Source organism: Triturus cristatus, chromosome 3_1 (assembly GCF_964204655.1).
Source record: "Triturus cristatus chromosome 3_1, aTriCri1.1, whole genome shotgun sequence".
In the NCBI taxonomy this organism is placed as follows: domain Eukaryota; kingdom Metazoa; phylum Chordata; class Amphibia; order Caudata; family Salamandridae; genus Triturus; species Triturus cristatus.
In genome coordinates, this window is record NC_140583.1 from 1,081,825,080 (window position 1) to 1,081,845,403 (window position 20,324).

Genomic DNA, 20,324 nt, shown 5'->3' on the forward strand with positions numbered 1-20,324 from the left:
TGAATGTATGACATTGTTCTGCATTCTGTCCATCAATTGTTGTTTTCTCATTTCAACAGAGCAGACAGCTTGGTGGACAAAAAGCCCTGTACCACAAGTTCATACCTGGACAGTGATAGAATTGAATGCGTTATTGCTCCATCACTTATGCTTTATACTGTATTATGTTAGCATTCATTTAGCAATCTTGTAGTAATCACTATTGAATATGCATGTAACCGATCCCTGCAAACACAGTGTGAGTTAAAGTTAGCATCTGTGCCACCATTTTCAACCATGCAGCCGCCATATAGCCCTGCGGTTGAAACCAAGCTTCTGTGCCCCTCTCTGCTTGACTCAGCAGAAAGCTGCTGTTTAGTTAGATTCCCTCTAACGTATTCAAGGTCGAAACTCAGACACGCTAATGAATGCCTTGCATACCTATCCCTGGTCGTAGCTATGCTCCACACCAGAGGGAGTCGAGACCGAACAAGACAACCTTGGGAGTTTGATAACGTGTACCCATTTTGCAGGTGGTGGTCCATACTTTGTGCCTCTCTTTGTTCAGTGTTTGCTCAAGCTGTATTTTTTCACCAGGGGCGGGACTTGGGGGGTGTTGGAAAAGCTTATTCTGTGTTTCCAATTGTTCTGAAGTCAATCCCTTGACAGCTATCCCATAGGGCTGGTTAGACTGAACTCCACAGCAGTGTATTTACTAATCAATCAGTTAGTTTGTATTCTCTAGTGCGTCACCGACTCTTCATTTCTTGGAAGGCTAAGAGGTGGTCGCGAGTGACCCGAGTGACCCTAATTGGGTTACTTCCTTCAAAAGGGCTCTGCTTTTAATCCTTCTGAAGATGTGAAAAAAGTTCATTCGACTTTGGCTAAATGCCATATTTCAGTCTTCAGAAGCAATTTGTTCTGTATTATGTGCTATATTAACTATCAAAAGTATTATTACTCCCCTGTAGTCCATCAGGTGATCATTAAGTGAAGGATGTGGCCCTCTAGGGTCACACAGGTTCTTACGACCACCTGCTATGCCTTCCACAAATGAAGAGTTGGTTAGACAGTAGAGAATGTAAACTTTCATTTATTCAGCATATAGTCTGCAGAGGAGCCCAGTCAGGCCTTCACCCTAAGATGTCTGCCGAGGGGACTGACACCCCAGCTTTCTACAATATTAGATAAACCCTTCTGGGAGACTTCGGCCACGCCTCCCATGGAAAGTTAGCGGCTAGAGCCTGGCACAAACAAAGGAGGCACAGAGAGATGAACTGACACCTGCCAGATTGGTATGCTATCAGCGGCCCAAGGCCACTGTGCCAAGTCTCAGAATCTCCTAATGTGGGAGCAGAGCTACATGTAGAGAATGGAATGCGGGAATAGAATATCAGTTCATTAGCAAGTCGGGTTACAGCCTTGAACAGGACAGAAAATAATAACGAAGTACAGTGTTCTGCAGAGGCAAGCAAGTTTGGAATTAAGGCCTAATACGAACACAGCTGAAGCAGTCTTCTAGTGATTGCGAAATACAAAATGGAGTCACACGGGCTAACTAAAGCTTAAATATGGCAAGGATAACTCAGTGGGTTACATAACGTGAATACAAATGAGTGTATGTTAGCCACACATTGCTAACCTAATATAGTATAATGAGTGCATTATGGGAAGGGGAATTTCTCAATATGTGCCATCAGGAAAGTAGAGAACATTGCACATGGGGGTGTTTCAACATAATATTGAATTAAAAATATTGTAGGACATAAACATTGTACCAAAAATACTGTGATATCAAAAATGTAGTGGGAATATTGATGTTTTAATACATTTTTTAACTATAGCTGTTTGCCTTCCTCAACCTATTTTTCTGACCTACTTTTTGGTGGCTTTAGGACTCTGTGCACTTTACCACTGCTAATCAGTGCTAATGTGCATGTGTTTTCTTCATCTAAAGCATTGTATGATTGGTTTACACCTGTTTGGCATGTTTGATTTATTATACGTCCCTTGTGCAGTGGTATACCAGGGGCCTGTAAATGAAATGCTACTTGTGGGCCTGCAGTGCTGTTTTTGCCACCCACAGAAGTAGCCTTTCAAGCCTTTCTTAGGTCAGCCACCGCAGGGCCTGCATGGGCAGTTTACTGACACTTTGCCTTGGCATTTAAAACTACTCACCAAGTCTACCCTTTTATTACACATAGGTCAGCCCTAAGGTAGGCTCTAGGTAGCCCTATGGGCAGGGTTTTGTGTAAGTAAAAGGTAGGACATGTGCGTTTATGTGTAGCATGACCTGGAAGTGACAAACAGCCCATTTGGTTTCTCAGTGCTGTGAGGATTACTCCTCTCATAGGCTAGCATTGGGAATTCCCTTATATATACTTAAATGGTAATTCCTAATCTGAAAGGAGTGGTGTTGCCGTGTTTGGTATGTTTGAAATGGTAGTGATAATTCCTGCTTACTGGTATAGTCAGATTTTACATTGCTATTTTAGAAATGCCACTTTTAGAAAGTGAACAATAAGTGAATAGCAGCTGGAATGCACTGAAAGCTTCTAGTTCAAACATAAGCATCTGATCAACGAACTTTAAAAGAAAATCATGTGTGCACCAGTTAAGGGGCTCTGCGGGCCAACTGATTCAAAATGAAAGGAAATAAACCCAGATAAGTATCGTGAATGCCCAGAGCACTACTTCCGAGTCACATCAAGTGTACGCAATGTTATCCAAAAAGATTATTTATAATGCACAATTTTATCATAGTGAGCAGCGGTAAGCAAAACAATTGTCAATGAGTGCAAATCTTCAAATATAATCTTCAAAACATCTAACTGATTTTGATCTGCTTTATTCTTGATAGTTGCAGACGAAAATGTGATTCAAACAAAGCAAACAAATCAGCTTATAGTCAGCATGGCAAGCAAAAAGCTTCACATATCCCAATGCATTTCGGGCTATGAAATGAGACCTTCATCAGGTGATCCGAAATGTATCAATAATGTTATTTAAATAAAAGTTTCACAAAGCAATTTAATAATCTTAACGTTAGAGCTCAAAGGCAGGCAGGAGAAGTCGAAGAAAACAGAAACAAAAGCAAAGTCAGAATGTCACCCACATGCAGTAACTAAAAACCGAACCAGCATATAGCCTACTAGTGCTCAAAACCAGATTCAAACAAGTGAAAACAAGAAGACCTGAAGTGAAAAATCAAGGAACACGTGGCTGAAGTGACCGTGAATCTAAAAAGTGAATTGGAATGTACACAGCATACCTCTAACGCTTGAGTGGCACTCGAAGCGGTAACAACAACAACAAAAGACCTGAACTGGCTGCAAGAAAAACTGAAAAACTGAAAACAAATGTGCGGTAACAAAAATTCGAGCAAATATAAAATGTGTGCATGCTGCGATGCTTACCTATGGCGAACAAATGTGTTGACTACAGCACATTGATGAGGTGTGACAAACACCTAAAATATATGAAATGAGTGTGAATGTTGGTGCTCAGAGATGTTAGAAGCGCAGTAACGCGCAAGCTTATAATCCACATGACGACTCACCAAAAGTGAAGACACGAACAACCGCAACTGCGAGGAAGACGCCGGATCCATTGAATGAGCCCGCGCATCGTCTACATCTAAATACGCAACGGCAATAGAAATAGAACTAAAAACAACTCAGTGAGATCAACGTAAAAATGAAAATAGATAGAAAAAGTGTGAAAAAGAACATAAGAGTGAGGATCCCCTTAAAACAAAAAGAAAGGCAAAGTCAAACAGACACTTTAAATCTGATCAGCACACAAGGTAGTGGTGGATAATGAGTCGCACAATCACATGAACAATTAAATCAGATGATGGGGCAGTCCGATACAGTACATATATTTAGTTGTAAAACACATATTTAGAAGGTGCCGACTCGAGGTCAGATATCCCACTACCACGGATATCGATTAAACAGGTCATACATGGCCCGTAATATAAACACACAAAGAAACCCCGGCACTCTAGTCAAATTGAAAACAGTCACATTTGTTTGAAATTAATCATATGAGCTACAAACACCAAGTAATATAGAGAGGAAACCAATTGGTATAGAGAATGTTATGAAACGTACAAATGTGTGCTGTGAACTCAGTTTTAATGATTGTCAGACACAAAGCACTTCATCGAACATGTAGCATCACATGTCAGATAAAACATCAAGCAAAGATTTTTTGGTATACACATCTCATTTCTTGCAGTTCTTGTAAGTGCAAAACTTGACACGTAGAGCGTTCTATCTGAAACAGCCAACGCGCGTTTCGTCACCACCGTGACTTCCTCAAGGCTGTAAGGTAATAGTACAACAAACATTGAAGTGTTCTGACATCAACGCATAAGATGCTTTGAATATCCGTTTCTAAAAAAAATTAAATTCTCCTTAAAAAAATCAGTAACAGAAGCCCGCTTAAAAACGATTTCTATGTTTAATATTACCCTATATTCACGAAGAAGAATAAGTAACTTGCAGAGGGACTAGCTTACATAGGTTTAACACATAACCCATTGGGAGAGATCACCACACTGATTAAGACGAAACTCACTTCTCTGCGGGAACAAGGTCTCATTTCGGACACCGAATTCAAATATCTTTTCAATAGTTCCCCCCGAGCACCGTGCATTTACATTCTACCGAAAATTCATAAACCAGGGGTGTTCCCACAGGGTAGACCAATTATCTCTGGGCTGGGCTCACCTACCGAGCGAATATCAGAATTCATTGATGTCTATTTGCAACCCCTAGTACATAACTTACCCTCATATCTCAGGGACACAGGAGATCTACTGAATAAATTGGAAGACATCGAGTGGTCTAGTGACTATACCTTTGTGACGCTAGATGTCCGCTCTCTCTATACTAGTATACCACTAGAAAAGGGACTTCAGGTCCTAAGTGACTGCCTAGGACAAAGGGATGCGACACTATATGAACACACAGAGATGCTCTTAGAGTTTAACTCGCTTAGTATTACAGAACAATGTGTACCTACATTTGGGTACTTGGTACAGACAAGCGGTGGGAGTCGCAATGGGCTCTAAGTTTTCGCCGTCATACGCAAATCTGTATATGGGGAACTTTGAGCAGAGACACCTTTGGCGTGAGGGCCCCCCGGAAGTGACTGAACATATCATTTACTGGTCCAGATATATAGACGACATCTTTATGATATGGTCAGGTAATGAGAGTGATCTTTTGAAATTGGTGGACCATCTTAATGTAAATACGTACAATCTGAGTTTCACATACAAAGCTAATCGAATTAAAATAGACTTCTTAGATGTAGTTTTATATGTGGAGGACAATAGGATCCAATCCAAACTGTATAGGAAAGAGACATCCTGCAACTCAGTCTTACATGCGAACAGCGCACACCCTAGCTCACAAATCAATGCGATCCCTCTGGGGGAAATGACTAGGATTAGAAGAAACTGTTCAGACCCTTCAGTCTTTGCCTTGGAACTAAACATATTGGAAGGACGCTTTGCACAGAGGGGGTACTCACAAACTGTTCTGGAGAAAGCCAAAACCAAAATCCTCAAGACCTCGAGAGAATCGCTGCTACATAAGACACACAAGAGGAAAGAAGATAAATGCAATAAGCTTGCACTTGTGACTGGCTTCCATACACATAGCAATACTGTCTACAAAATCCTACTGAAGCACTGGCATCTATTACATCTAGACAAATCCTTAGCTAAACACATCAACAAAAAACCAATGGTTGCACATAGGAGGGGGACTACCTTACGCAACATCCTATGTCCCAGCTATTTGCCCCCCAAAGGTCAAATTACTACTTGGCTACCCAATAAACCGAAGGGTTTCTTCAAATGCACACAGTGCAATGTTTGCCCTTTTGCACTGAACAAACTAATTGATTTTAAATACAATACTCAAGTAAAGTATTCAGTGCGTGAATTTATAAACTGCAACACTTGCTATGTGGTTTATTGCCTAGTATGCATATGTGGGCTTATCTATGTGGGTAGCACACTGCGTCCTCTTAAGGAGCGAATACAAGAACACATCAGAGCAGTCAGGAATAACAACAGAGAGTATCCCTTTGCAGTTCACTTCAATGATTCGCACTTGACAGCAAACATGAAGGATATTCGTTTTCATGGCATCACTCAAATTAAATCACAACAAAGAGGGGGCGACCGGCTTTTAAGTTTACACAAAACCGAAACACAATGGATCATTAGACTGAGAGCGGTTGAATAGGGTTTAAATTTTAATAAGGAACTACATGTCTTCCTGTCTGAATGACACCTTGAGCTGAGAGTCATAGCGATATTACTGTTATATCTAAGAAAGTGTATTAGAATTTAATTTATGCGACTAACATCATGAGAGTTACTATGACCTACAATGTGATCCTGTGTTACATACTCATGTTGACATTTCTGTTAAGGTTTGACTTGAACAATGCCATAAGCAATGAGTATACTGGTGTTTTCTAGTCCAACTCGCTTGTTGTGGGTTTGGTTTTATTTTATACATGACAATGCAACCTTAATACTGGAATTAGAGATTGTAACATCGTTGATTCAAGTTTCGGTCTAAAACTGAATTTTTCCTTTCTAACATGTGTATAACTACATTAGACTGTTGCCATGAGCAAGAAAAGAACGTCACTGTATGCATTATGATGATTGCTCTGTTTGTTGTCTCAAAGATTTCCTTAAATGCTTTATTTAAAATTGTACAGTTGAAAATAGGTAGAATGTTTTTACGAACTTTGAGTTATGGTGGATTGGGCTGTTGCACTCCTTTCCTCCCTTTCCTCTGAAATTCTACTTCTTGGCTATATTCTCGGTCTAACTTTTCATGCCAACGTTAAGAAATTTAATTGATCTCCTGTATTACATTTTCTTCATTTTTTCTTTACCTTTCCAGCATCTCACGATTTCGAATGCTGTTTTCAGGTGTGACTTAAGCATATAGCTTTGGAATGGCGAAATGGGATATATCCTTTTTTTCCCATTTCAATATGGCGAACATACCGATGAACACAAGTCCGTCCTCTAACTTGCTTGCTCACTCGTGAAATTGTAGGGAATACTTCCGGGGCATAATTGGTTCTTAAACAGACCTCGGGCGGGTCTATGAGATGCAGGAAGTCTACAGACGGCAGGAATCTCAGGACGTTACATTTTGCGGATTGGAGGTAAATGTGGTGGACAGCTAGGTGTGTGACGGGAGGACTCTGTTAGCGGTTGGTAATTCCTATACTCGGAACTTTTTAGGGATTGGAAGTAGATTTCTGTAACTGCCTTGGCTAGTTAGCCCAACAAATAAGACGGTTGAATATCCTCAGCACACATGCGTAGGATCCATTTTTCGGGGGGGGGGGAAAGGGGGAAAGGGGAAGTGCCCGTACTCGGGAGAATTCACCTTAAGCATCACAGGGACAGTGGAGTTTTATGTACTTATTGCTCTCACTCCTTGGGTTCATATACTCTGTGCTCCTCTCCTCAAACCAACTGAAACTCACGATACTAATGGTTTGGCTATAAAGTGAACTGAACTATTCAAACCTGGGACAATTAGTTATATTTGGTTTCTGACGCATTAGTGATATTCATCTTTCTACTCTTGAATTTTAGGATCTTTTCATGGTTCCTTAGAAACTTGAACTCACGGGATACTCGACGAGAGCGGAGCATATATAGCTTGCTGTTATTCTCGTAAGTGCTATTGGGTTAGACTTAACCAATCCCCTTTTTTTATTTTTTTTTTGTTTTAAAAATATGAGATTTCATACTCCAACAAACAATTTTTCTTATTATGTACTGAACCTGCACACTTCTATTCTCTCCATAGACTTTTGTATTTTCGGAGAGATTTACATGGATATCCATTATCTTTGGATGTAAGACCCTGTGTCCTTAGACTTAAACATTTTACGTAAGTCACGATCGTTTTACGGTTTTTACAAATAGTAAGGCCCTGTAATTCTCCTTTTGGGGTGCTTGAGATAAGACCTTAAACGTCAGAAAATATTTTGTAATTTTACTTCTTTTTGGTTTTACTTATAGTCTTTGCCAAATCGCTCCAACCTTTGTAAATTGTTCACGGGACTCTAACACTCTCCAGGACTTTGGAGGTTATAGGCGACCCAATGTAGGATAGTCCTTTCTTTCATCCAAAAGAAGCCGAATAAGGTAAATGTCCAGCTGTCCGGCTATATGTTTAGATAATCTAATGAATGGGCTTAGGTCCTAGAATTATCAATACCTGTTCAAATGGACTAGTTTTAGTGTTGCTATGACTGGCTTGCTTTCTTTCCATCCCCAGCTTCGGTAGACTCTCAAACTTACGAGACAGTGGATATCCGGATTCCCCGAGATATTCCTAAGGATTTCGGAGAAACCAAGAGGACTAGGCCTACTATAGCCATCCCTAATCTTTTCGGTACACCGGATTTGAAGGTGAATTGAATGGGTGTGGACTATATAGGTTCTCTATATGCATTTTTAAATGTAATTCTATGACCCGGTATATTTGGGGTCAGTAGGGGTAATATTCTAGAATCACTTTGCTGCTCGCAGACATACTCTCCTATTCTTCTTCTTAATAAACTGAGCTTTTTTTCTTTTCTTAAATCTTGGGAGCATACCTTGGCTTATAGATCGTTTCACTGGTTTCCAGCTTTCTCTTCATATTTACGAACACCCTTTGAGTTGGACATACTTTGGAATTCTTCTGTTTGGCAATCCCTACTGTGCTTGGAATCTTTTCACGCTTCTTATGTCACCTCAACCTTTGCATGTCTTTTACTTATTCTTCTTCGTGAATATAGGGTAATATTAAACATAGAAATCGTTTTTAAGCGGTCTTCTGTTACTGATTTTTTTAAGGAGAATTTAAAATTTTTTAGAAACGGATATTCAAAGCATCTTATGCGTTGATGTCAGAACACTTCAATGTTTGTTCTACTATTACCTTACAGCCTTGAGGAAGTCACAGTGGTGACGAAACGCGCGTTGGCTGTTTCAGATAGAACGCTCTACGTGTCAAGTCTTGCACTTACAAGAACTGCAAGAAATGAGATGTGTATACCAAAAAATATTTGCTTGATGTTTTATCTGACATGTGATGCTACATGTTAGATGAAGTGCTTTGTGTCTGACAATCATTAAAACTGAGTTCACAGCACACATTTGTATGTTTCATAACATTCTCTATACCAATTGGTTTCCTCTCTATACTACTTGGTGTTTGTAGCTCATATGATTAATTTCAAACAAATGTGACTGTTTTCAATTTGACTAGAGTGCCGGGGTTTCTTTGTGTGTCAAACAGACACTTGCCTGAACGAAAATGAACAAATCCACATCGTTGGTGTACGCAATGATATCAAATAAAATTAAATATGCTGTGGTATATAACAATACATAGCTGTACATCACAAAGCTGTCACATATGAAATCAAGTTTCATGTACAGTGAAATGTCCAAATGGATGGCAAAATCTACAGTAAATAAAAACAACAAAATTACAAAATTCAATGCGGTGGACTTGATCTAATACATTAAAAAACCTGTCTAATATGTCAAAAAATAAAATGATGAATGGAATTACAACAATGAATTTGACATTAGTTACATGAATAGATGAAATAGACAAGCACAGAAGAGCAATATCATAGAAAGCAAGACAGTTCAAATTTGTCATTCAATCCTTTAGGGGACAGCGTTTCCATAAACCAAATCAAGTGAGACTCACGTTGAGATAAGACTCTAGACATGTCTCTGTCAGGACGGGATTCAACCTTTTCAAGGACACAGAATCTTAACTGAGCAATCGTGTGATTTTCAGCTAGTCAATGTTGCGCTAATTGGGAACTGACAGTCTTAGTCCTAATTCTACTCTTATGTTCAGTGATGCAGGTGCGAAGGACCCTCTCTGTGTTGCCCACATAAAGTAAATCGCACGGACATTTTATCAAGTAAATAACATGATGACTATTGCAATTGGCATTAAACTCTAATCCAATAGCATAAAGCCAGCCGTATACCAAGGGGATACATCTTGCCATCAAACCAATGTTGTTTAAGATGAACAGGAAATTTATGTAGAAATGGTACGCCATTTTAAATAAGTGCTCTTTAAACTTGATTTTATTAATTATTGAAGAGTTGTCTCAGGTATTAGTAGGTTTGGAGACTGAAATTAAAGAATTACAGGCGAGTTCAATCTCACAAATGGAAACAGATGCTTGGACAACTACCTTAGATGAAATTAACACTAACCTCGATATGTATGCTAAGGAGATTCATGAACGCAAGGTAAGAAAATTTCGTCATGACACGATCGATTATAAATTAGATGAAGTTTACTCATGGGATGAGATATATGCCCAAAAACATAGTTGGAATAAACCCGGCACCACTTCATCAGAAGAGAGTTTAGCCTCAGTCAGTGACACCCAACTATCTCGTCCACCGGCCCCCTCAACAACCCAAATTGTCCACTAGTAATATTGCCACAGCTGGTCCTAGTAAATCGAAGGTTTCTTTTTTAGAGATTAGCCCTGCCGTAAACCAAACGCTAACATTGTTGGCAACAGAACCAATCAAGCCCGCAGAGTGCACCGATTCAGTAAAATCATGGACATCAAGTCGAACAAAGAAACACTAGTGGTTAATATTTCTTCTAAGAAATTATCTGATAATCAAATCGCTGTGTTGAATAAGGGTTGTTCATTTGTACCTACACAACGTGCAAAAACCCTTGATTCCGAGATTTCTCTATACAAATTTACAAGGAAATTACGTCTAAGATACTTCTTTTCAACCATTATGATGGATTCTGAGACCACACAAGATGCTGAATATCTTGAATTTAAGCCACGTAGCACTTTTGTTTCTCCTGTTTCTCACAAAATCATAGATGCTTTTGAAACCTTGGTCAAGAAAGATTTGGCTAAACTGCCTGCTTAAACTACAGTTATTCCCAATTTGTCTAAAAAAGAAAGACTTGCTTTAAAATCTCTGCAGTCCAATCAAAGTTTACATTTCACCAAGGCAGATAAGGGTGGGGCATTAGTAGATATGGACCGCAAGCTATATGATAACAAAATTAAACTGATGTTGCAAGACACCTCCACTTACTTACCTGAAGATCTGACTGATTCTTTGTTAGCTCTTTTGGATTCCATTCTTTATCATGCTGTTGAGATGAAATGGATTAATTGTAAGACCAGAGAGTTTCTAATTACCCGTTTCCCCCGTAGACCGGGGTTTTACATGCTTCCTAAGATACACAAAAATGTGTTGGACCCGCCATTAAGACTGATAGTATCAGGGTGTGGATCTATACATGACACATTAGGTCAAAATCTTGATGTTTTTCTTCAACCCATAGTCCAAACTAGTTTTTCGTATCTACAAAGACACTACTCATTTGTTGAACATTCTTCATGATATTCATATTCCTGAAACTGGGGAATCTGGCTATGTGCAGTGGACGTTGTTTCACTGTACACATCCATTCCCCATCTCGAAGGCATTGAATCTATTGAATGGGCATTATTGAGACAAGACAATGTTAGGCTTAATAAAGTGTTTCTTCTTGAACTTCTGAGTTTTTGCCTCTTTCATAGCTATTTTCAATGGAAAGATCAGTTCTTCCTTCAAGCCAATGGTACATCCATGGGCTTTTCGGGAGCCCCCAGCTACGCGAATATATTCATGTTAAAATTTGAAACAGAACATATTTTTTCGGACATCCAAGATGATTTTATATTGTTGCCTTATTGATGATATATTAATTATTTGGCATGGGGCAGGTAGTGACTTAGAAACTCAGATTTTGAAATTGAATGACAAAAATCCCAGAATTCAGTTTACTTTTCAGATTGAACCACAAAACATAGCCTTTTTGGACAATTTGCTTAGACTTTCAGGCACCACGATTGAGACTAGTGTTTTTAAAAAACCGACTGACTGTAATAATGCTTCGCTATACCAAAGCTTTCACCCTTGGTCATTGAAACATCATCTCCCTTTCTCTCAATTTACGACAATCAGGCGTATCAAATCAGATTCAGAGCTGGGCTTGCAGACCATTCAAGACTACAAAAATAAATTTTTGAATAGAGGTTATCCTCAACAGGTAGTAGATCAGGCAGAAACACGATCTCTTACACTACATTGTGATAATCTTTTGACGAAGATAGTTAAGCATCCTGGCACTTCCAGAGAGGTGTTCGTTTCCACATACTCCAGCCATTCTAATTTGATTAAAACGAGTATTCTATCACGCTTGGATTTGCTTCAATCAGAACCTGATTTTAAAGGAATCTTTTCCAATCCTCCTTTATCCACATATAAGAGGTCACGTAATTTGAAAGAAATTCTAAGCAAACCTATAGCCAATGTTTAAATCTCCCTCAAAGTGATGTCTAAATGCATGAACTGTTTCGCACTGCAACAATGTAATTACAGGCAGATGCTTGTCACACCCTCACTCAGGCAAAAATATTTTTCTAAACTTTAATACCAATTGCAATAATCATCATATTATTTACTTGATAAAATGTCCGTGCAATTTACTTTATGTGGGCAAGACAGAGAGGGTCCTTCGCACCCGCATCACTGAACATAAGAGTAGAATTAGGACTAAGACTTTCTGTTCCCCATTAGCGCAACATTGGCTAGCTGAAAATCACTTGATTGCTCAGTTATGATTCTGTGTCCTTGAAAAGGTTGAATCCCGTCCTGACAGAGACATGTCTAGAGTCTTATCCCAACATGAGTCTCACTGGATTTGGTTTATGGAAACGTTGTCCCCTAAAGGATTGAATGACAAATTTGAACTGTCTTGCTTTTTATGATATTGCTCTTCTGTGCTTGTCTATTTCATCTGTTCATGTAACCAATGTCGAATTCATTGTTGTAATTCCATTCATCATTTTATTTTTTGGCATATTAGACAGGTTTTTTAATGTATTAGATTAGGTCCACTGCATTATATTTTGTAATTTTGTTGTTTTTATTTACTGTAGATTTTGGCATCCATTTGGTTATTTCACTGTACATGAAACTTGATTCCATATGTGACAGCTTTGTGATGTACAGCTATGTATTGTTATATACCACAGCATATTTAATTTTATTTGTTATCATTGCCCACACCAACAATGTGGATTTGTTCACTTTTGTTCAGGCAAGCGTCTGTTTGACTTTGCCTTTCTTTTTGTTTTAAGGAAATCCTCACTCTTATGTTCTTTTTCACACTTTTTATATCTATTTTAATTTTTACGTTGATCTCACCGAGTTGTTTTTAGTCCTATTTCTATTGCCATTGTGTATTTAGACATAGACGACGCGCGGGCTCATTCAATGAAGCCGGCGTCTTCCTCGCGGTTGCGGTTGTTCGTGTCTTCACTTTTGGTGAGTCGTCATGTGGATTATAAGCTTGCGCGTTACTGAGCTTCTAACATCACTGAGCACCTATATTTACGTGCATTTCATATATTTTAGGTGTTTGTCACGCCTCATTAATGTGCTGTAGTCAACACATTTGATTTCGCCATAGGTAAGCATGGCAGCATGCACATATTGTATATTTGCTCACATTTTTGGTACCGCACAGTTGTTTTCAGTTTTTCTGTTTTTCTTGCAGCCGGTTCAGGTCTTTGTTGTTGTTGTTACCGCTTCGAGGTATGCTGTGTACATTCCAATTCGCTTTTTAGACTCACGGTCACTTCAGCCACTTGTTTCTTGATTTTTCACTTCACGTCTTCTTGTCTTTACTTGTATGAATCTGGGTTTAACCACTAGTAGGCTATATGCTGGTTCGGTTTTTAGTCACTGCATGTGGGTGACATTCTGAGTTTGCTTTTGTTTCTGTTTTCTTCAACTTCTACTGCCTTCCTTTGAGCTCTAATGTTAAGATTATTACATTGCTTTGTGAAACTTTTATTTAAATAAGATTACTGATACATTTACGATTCCCCTGACGAAGGGCTCATTTAATAGCCTGAAATGCATTGGGATATGTGAAGCTTTTTGTTTGCCATGCTGACTATAAGCTGATTCCTTTGCTTTCTTTGAATCACATTTTCATCTGCGACTATCAAGAATAAAGCAGATCAAAATCAGTTTCATGTTTTGAAGATTTTATTTGAAGATTTAGACTCAGTGACAATTGTTTTGTTTACCGCTGCTCACTATGATAAAATTGTGCATGATAAATAATCGTTTTGGATAACTTTGCGTACACTTGATGTGACTTGGAAGTAGCGCACTGGGCATTCCCAGATACTTACCTGGGTTTATTTCCTTTCACTTTTAGAAAGTGGGAATTTTCCTGTACTTATGACTTTTGCACTTTGCAGCCTGACTCCAATCCACTTCTAGAGCTGGGTGACAGCTACACTTGGTTCATACTGGTTCATACTTTTTAGACAGCCACATCACAGGAAGGGCTGGAAGTGACAGGGGTTACATCTACATTCATCTGCATACTGATGGCCTTCCTGGGCTGGGAGAGGAATTCACATTTCACATTTGTATGGGGTGTGGGGTGTGTCCTGTCCTCACACAAATGGCTGATTTACCCCCTACTGATGTCTGTAGCCAGGGCTGGGTTCAAAGTGACTGTTGTGAACTTGAAAGGGTTCCTTTTGAAGTCACCCCTTGAACAAATACTTTTTTTGAGCAGAAGTACAAGGGCTCTGACCCCATGATTTTAGACCCTGCGTGGGACTTGTAACCAGATGCTGCTGGTTCTATATGTTGCACATTGCCAGAGGACTGCTGTGCTGCCAGGAGGAGCCACCATTAGGACTACCTGCTTTGTTGTGCTGGTCTGCTGCCTGTTGGGCTGCTGGAGGGACTGCCACTTTGCCAATGACCCTTATGTGCTGGCCTGCTTGCCTGCTACTCTCTTTGTGCCCCAGAATGTTCGCCAAGGGCTGTCTGGCTTGCCCCTCTGTTTTCCCCAAGGTCTCAGGGACATTAAAGACCTCGTGAGCTGCCTGATGCTAGCTCACCGCACCTTTCGTCAAGCACCTGCTCTCAGCACCTATGGGAGCATTCCTTAATGCCTGCAGGTGTCTGAGCACAGTTCTAATGGGCAACTCCTGCACCACTCCAGGTGAGCCTCCCTTTTTGTCTTCCTCTGCGAGTGTGAGACTTCATTCAGACCCCAGACAGCTCACCAGAAGGTAGCCTTCCTTTTGGGATTTGAAAGCTTGCCAAATGGAGCCGGCCTCAAATACTCCATTTTTGGTCTCATCAAAAAGAGTCCTGAGTCACGACGGAGCGCTGCTGTCAATCTCAGCTACCTGGCACAGAGAGGAAACCAGGATATCATGCACTGCCACCCCCATCAAGAAGCACCAACGTGCCACTTGTAGAGAATGCAACACAGCACTTGCACAGCTCCTAGGGAGATCAACCTTGACCTGATGTCCATGATAGAGGATCTTTCCTGTGGCATCCCATGCTCACCGCACCTGAAGGAAGACTCTGTGCCCAAGGTCAGCAGAGCCTCACTCGTGGGCAGCAACCACTCAACACCCAAGTAAGTTAAGAAAAATTGCACACCCTGCTGGTGAGTGCTGAGATCAGACCTCTGAGAGTCTAACTGAGCCTTCCCGCATTCTGTAGGGGGTCTCTAGGTTCTTTTGGCTGCTACCTGTGGCAAATCTACACGTGGGGGATAAACCGAGGTCTCCCCACTAGGTGCTACAGTGTGTGCCCCCCCCTGCACCTTTCCTGAGACATACTTTAGGGCACTCTTTCCGGGAGTCCACATTACAGGGCAAATCCTCAACAGAAGCCCCAGTGAAGAGTTGTATTTAGGGCATTCCTAAAATTGCCACACTACTAGTAGGCGTGCAGGTGCCCCTGTTGCCTATGTTTTATACTATCAAACCAAATTTTTCAACCAGGCTCACAAAGATGATCGTAGCTCCACTATTAGAAGCATAGGGGTTCCTGTGCTTATGTGGGCTTATTGTTGCTGATGTGTTTATGGTGATATTTTCTGATTTATGTATTATTGCTGATATTTGGTGATTTACATGTTTTGCTTCTAACCTAACTGCTGTATTTTATGCACCGATGTTATAACGTACGTTTTTTTGATTCTTGCATTGTCAGGATAATGATAACTACCTCAGGATTTGCATAGTATGCACCATATTTAGTATTCATTTTGTTTTGGTCTATGTAATGTAAAATGTACTATGCTTTTTTACAATTTTGTGGTGCATTTATTGGGTTTCTGTGTGTGTGCTGCACAAATGCTTTTCACATTTTGTCTGATGATAAGCCTGCCTGCTCTGGGCCAAGCTACCAGAGGGTGAGCACAGGTTATATTTGGTGTGTAACTTGCTGGTTCTGACTGAAAAGATGGGTTGTGCCTGGCTTAGGTGCATACCCGAGCCAACCAGAGACCCCATTTTGATGCTGTATCAAATATCATTTACTAAACATTTATTTATTTATTTTTGTTTTAGTTGTGTAACGTTATTATTTTAATATTAAATGTGTGAATTTCAATTAGTATTGTTTATTTTAATTTTGATTAGGTAATACATATAAAGAAATGTAATTTAAATGTGTTTACTGGTGGGTTATTTAGTTTGTAGGGGAGTAAAGTGAGATTTTTTATAATTAAAAAAAATGCTATTTATTTTCTTATTTTTAATCTGTTAACTTGATTATTATTTACGTTAATTATTGTGTTAGTCAGTTATTTAAAAGATAATTTTAAATAAATGGATACATTGCAATGTTTAGTTGGTTAATTAGATTATTACCTTTGTAAATAATTTACTTGATTGTAATACTTTAAATGTTAATTGATTGTCATATATTTTATATTAATTAAATGTATTTATGTTATTCATTTTTTTCAAGTATTATTTTAATTTGTTTGTGTGTATATTAGAGTTTTGAGGACAAACTTTGTGAAGTGTTTCAAATATGCATATATTTTACAAAGGTTTTATTTGAAAATATGTTTATGTCTTATGTTTCTATTGTGAATGTATTCTTGTTATTTTGTAATTATTTTTATAAACTTTATTATCTAAAAAAGTATTTATATTTTTCCACATCGTTTTTAAAACTTATTTGTTGTTGGATTTATATATCAGTCTTACAGTGGCATGGTTAAAGTTGGGTCAGAATTTTCATAGGAAGAGCATGTATTGCTTCGGTAATAACTTAGGCAGGATTTGATGAATCGTCAAAAAATATTCCAAAAACAGTTCATCCACCTCAAGTTATTACTGGTAAGATTTGTTAGGCATGGAGAAAGAAAAAGCAGTGTCTGAAAACAAATTTCACATGTTAGTAACCATAGGAAAGTTCTGTTGCAGCTAATGAAAACAAGGTTGAATGGAATTACACCAAATTTGGAAAAATGTTAGAACTTTAAATGTTGTTGTTTTTGTATAAATATAAATCGATCAGCTGTTTTCAAGAAATGTGTGTTGAAAGAGATGTTTGGGGTGCAATGAAGGGGTTTAAATTCGGTATGTAATGGAATTTACGTGTGGAGATATGCTCTCAGTTGCCACTTTAAATCGAAAAGTCAATCCTGATTGGCTGGCCACAACATGGACAATATGTTGTAGCAGCCATTATAAGACTCAGAGATATCATCCCTGTGTCCTGAAAGCAAAATTGAAAAATAGATGTAAGGGTGCATGGTGAGTGCACCCTGACCCCCAACGGGCATACAGGGATCCTTAAAGGACCTTCCCTTAATTGGCTGGCCAGAACATGGACAACACGTTGGGTAGGCCATTACAGGACTCATAGACATTGTATCCATTGAAATGTATGCAGTGAAAGCCTATTTTTCAAGGCCACAAAAAGGACCACATAAAAGGGATGAAATCAGATTTTATTCACAATTTAAATGATTTGTTGGTGTTATCTTACTAATTTTAGGAATAATGGTAGGTTCTGAGGTGATCTTACCCTGTGAAAAATGCGTATCTTCTACTGGTATTTGATGAAGAAGGTTTGAGAGAAAACTGTGTCATCACATGATTTTCTATGCGAGGTTATAGAAGATGCTTGTGAAGCTAAAATGAGAGCACACATTCTATAGTTTCACACTATGTTCCACAGCCATGCAAGAATAGCAAATGCTATTCTGTGTAAAACATGACATGTATTTCCAACAGCAACAGCAGCCTTTTTATTGATTCCCCAGTGTTCTACTGTAGTTTCCCACAGTGTTCTAAAGAACAACTAGAGTGCTTGCATTCTGTATTTATGACAAAACAGTAGCACAGTTAAAGCCATCTTGATCAAAGCTGTAAATCTTTTAGATTTTCATTTAGAAATTAACAACATGAAAAGGTTCTTCTTGCCATAGAAATTGTTAGAAATGTACTTAATTTGATTTTGCGCAACTACACAAAATGGCAGCAAAATTATGGATAATTACGAGAAATGCAAATCCACCATTTTGTACGACATTATTGTGTGAAATGTTTGCAATGGTTGATGCATGGTAAAACAAAATGAAAGAACCATGAACAGCAGATGCTTGCATCCTATTTTCCCATGAATTTGTAGTAAAGATGTACCATGAATGGTACGCATCACTGCAATTTTTTACATCAAATGGCATGTAATTAGGCAAAGTAGCATAATTACTTAATTTAGGGAATTTTGCTTTACAAGAGTGTCCGGTGTGATTTAAATTTCACCTCCGCCTCAAAACTATGGTTTGTACTATAGAGGGCTAAAATGACAGCACATTTTCAAAGAGTTCTAGAAAAACTTCCTCATTCATTGCAGGAAAACATTCTGACATGCAGACTGAAACATGTATTTTTAAAAAGGGGATGTGACTTCATTTCGCCTGAGACATGTTGATTTATGTAAGGGTTAAGAATCTATGGGCCAGATGTATGAGGTGGTTTTGCATGCGCAAACATGTTTGCAACCAATTTTCGTTATGCAAAATCACTGTGGGCCATGCACAAAACCTATTTAGCGAGTCGTAAAGTATTTGCAACTCACTAAATAGGTTTTGCTACTCGCTATTAGGAAGCGGCATTCAATTCCAACTAGCGACTGTAGAGCCATGTATGAATGTTTTGCCCCCGCAATTGCGGATGCAAAACACTCGCAAATTACCTCCGTCTTCAAGAGGGTGGTAAAGGAGTCGCAAATGGGAAGGGGTCCCTTTTGTGACTGACTCCAAAAATATTTTTTAAGGGCAGGCAGTGGTCCCAGGGACCACTACCTGCCCTTAAAAATTGGAACGAAAGTTTCAATTTTATTTTTTAAATGCATCCTGTTTTCTTTTAAGTAAAAAAGCTGATTTATTTAAAATCAGTCCCAGACATGGTGGTCTGCGGAGCCCAGCAGGCCACCATCCCTAGGAGGGCCTGTCATTCTCAATGGGCTCGCAAATTGTGGGAGGCTAATTAATATTCATGAGCCTCACAATTTGCGACCCCATTGGGAATCGCAAACAGTGTTGAAAACACTGCAGTACATTCCAAATTGATGCTCGCAATTGAATCAAATTGCGAGACACAATTTGGATGGTCATACATCTGGCCATATATTGTCTATCTGGTCCAACTGACAACTAGACATTAAATAAAAGTAAACAAGGACAAAGCTGTAGATTGTTCTAGCTCACAGCCACTCAGGAAGGCACAAAAACATTGGAAAAAGTTTGTAGGTGAATTAATGGCTGGAAACCCATTACTGGATCCTAGCCTGGGACTGACTGGGGGCATACTAAGCCTGCTTCCAGGTAAAACCACGTCTTGAGGGAAAAACAGCTCGGGTGGGCTCAGGGGCAGGCTCTGTGCTGTGATTTGCTCTTGGAGGAGGTTTTGCTGAAAGCAGCCCATGTTTCCTCAGATCCGACGCGGATACTGTACCCGGGAGCACAGAGAGGCTACAGGGAAGAAGAGGAAGGCCAAAGCAGATTATAAAGCACACTTACACTACTCTCTGATAGGAGTTCAGGAGGGGAATAAAATGGTTTCTGAAATTTAAACTCATCAAGCCTTAGACCAAAGCTCTATGCTCGCTTCTTGACCTCTCTTCGCTTGCTGCACACCCTTTCTAATTTTCTCTCTTTGATCAGCCCCGCCTTGTGCTGTTTGTTCCCTGCCCTTCAAATGCCTGTCTCTGGCCCTATTACATCTCTCCTTGCTCCCCTGCTGTGCTTCTGCTTTCAGACCCTCACCAGATGGGAAGTATTTGCCTACAAACCCACTTTTAATGTCCATCTCTTGTGCCCAAGTCATTGGACCTTTCATCAACCAACTTAGGTCCCTGTCCTCACTTCATT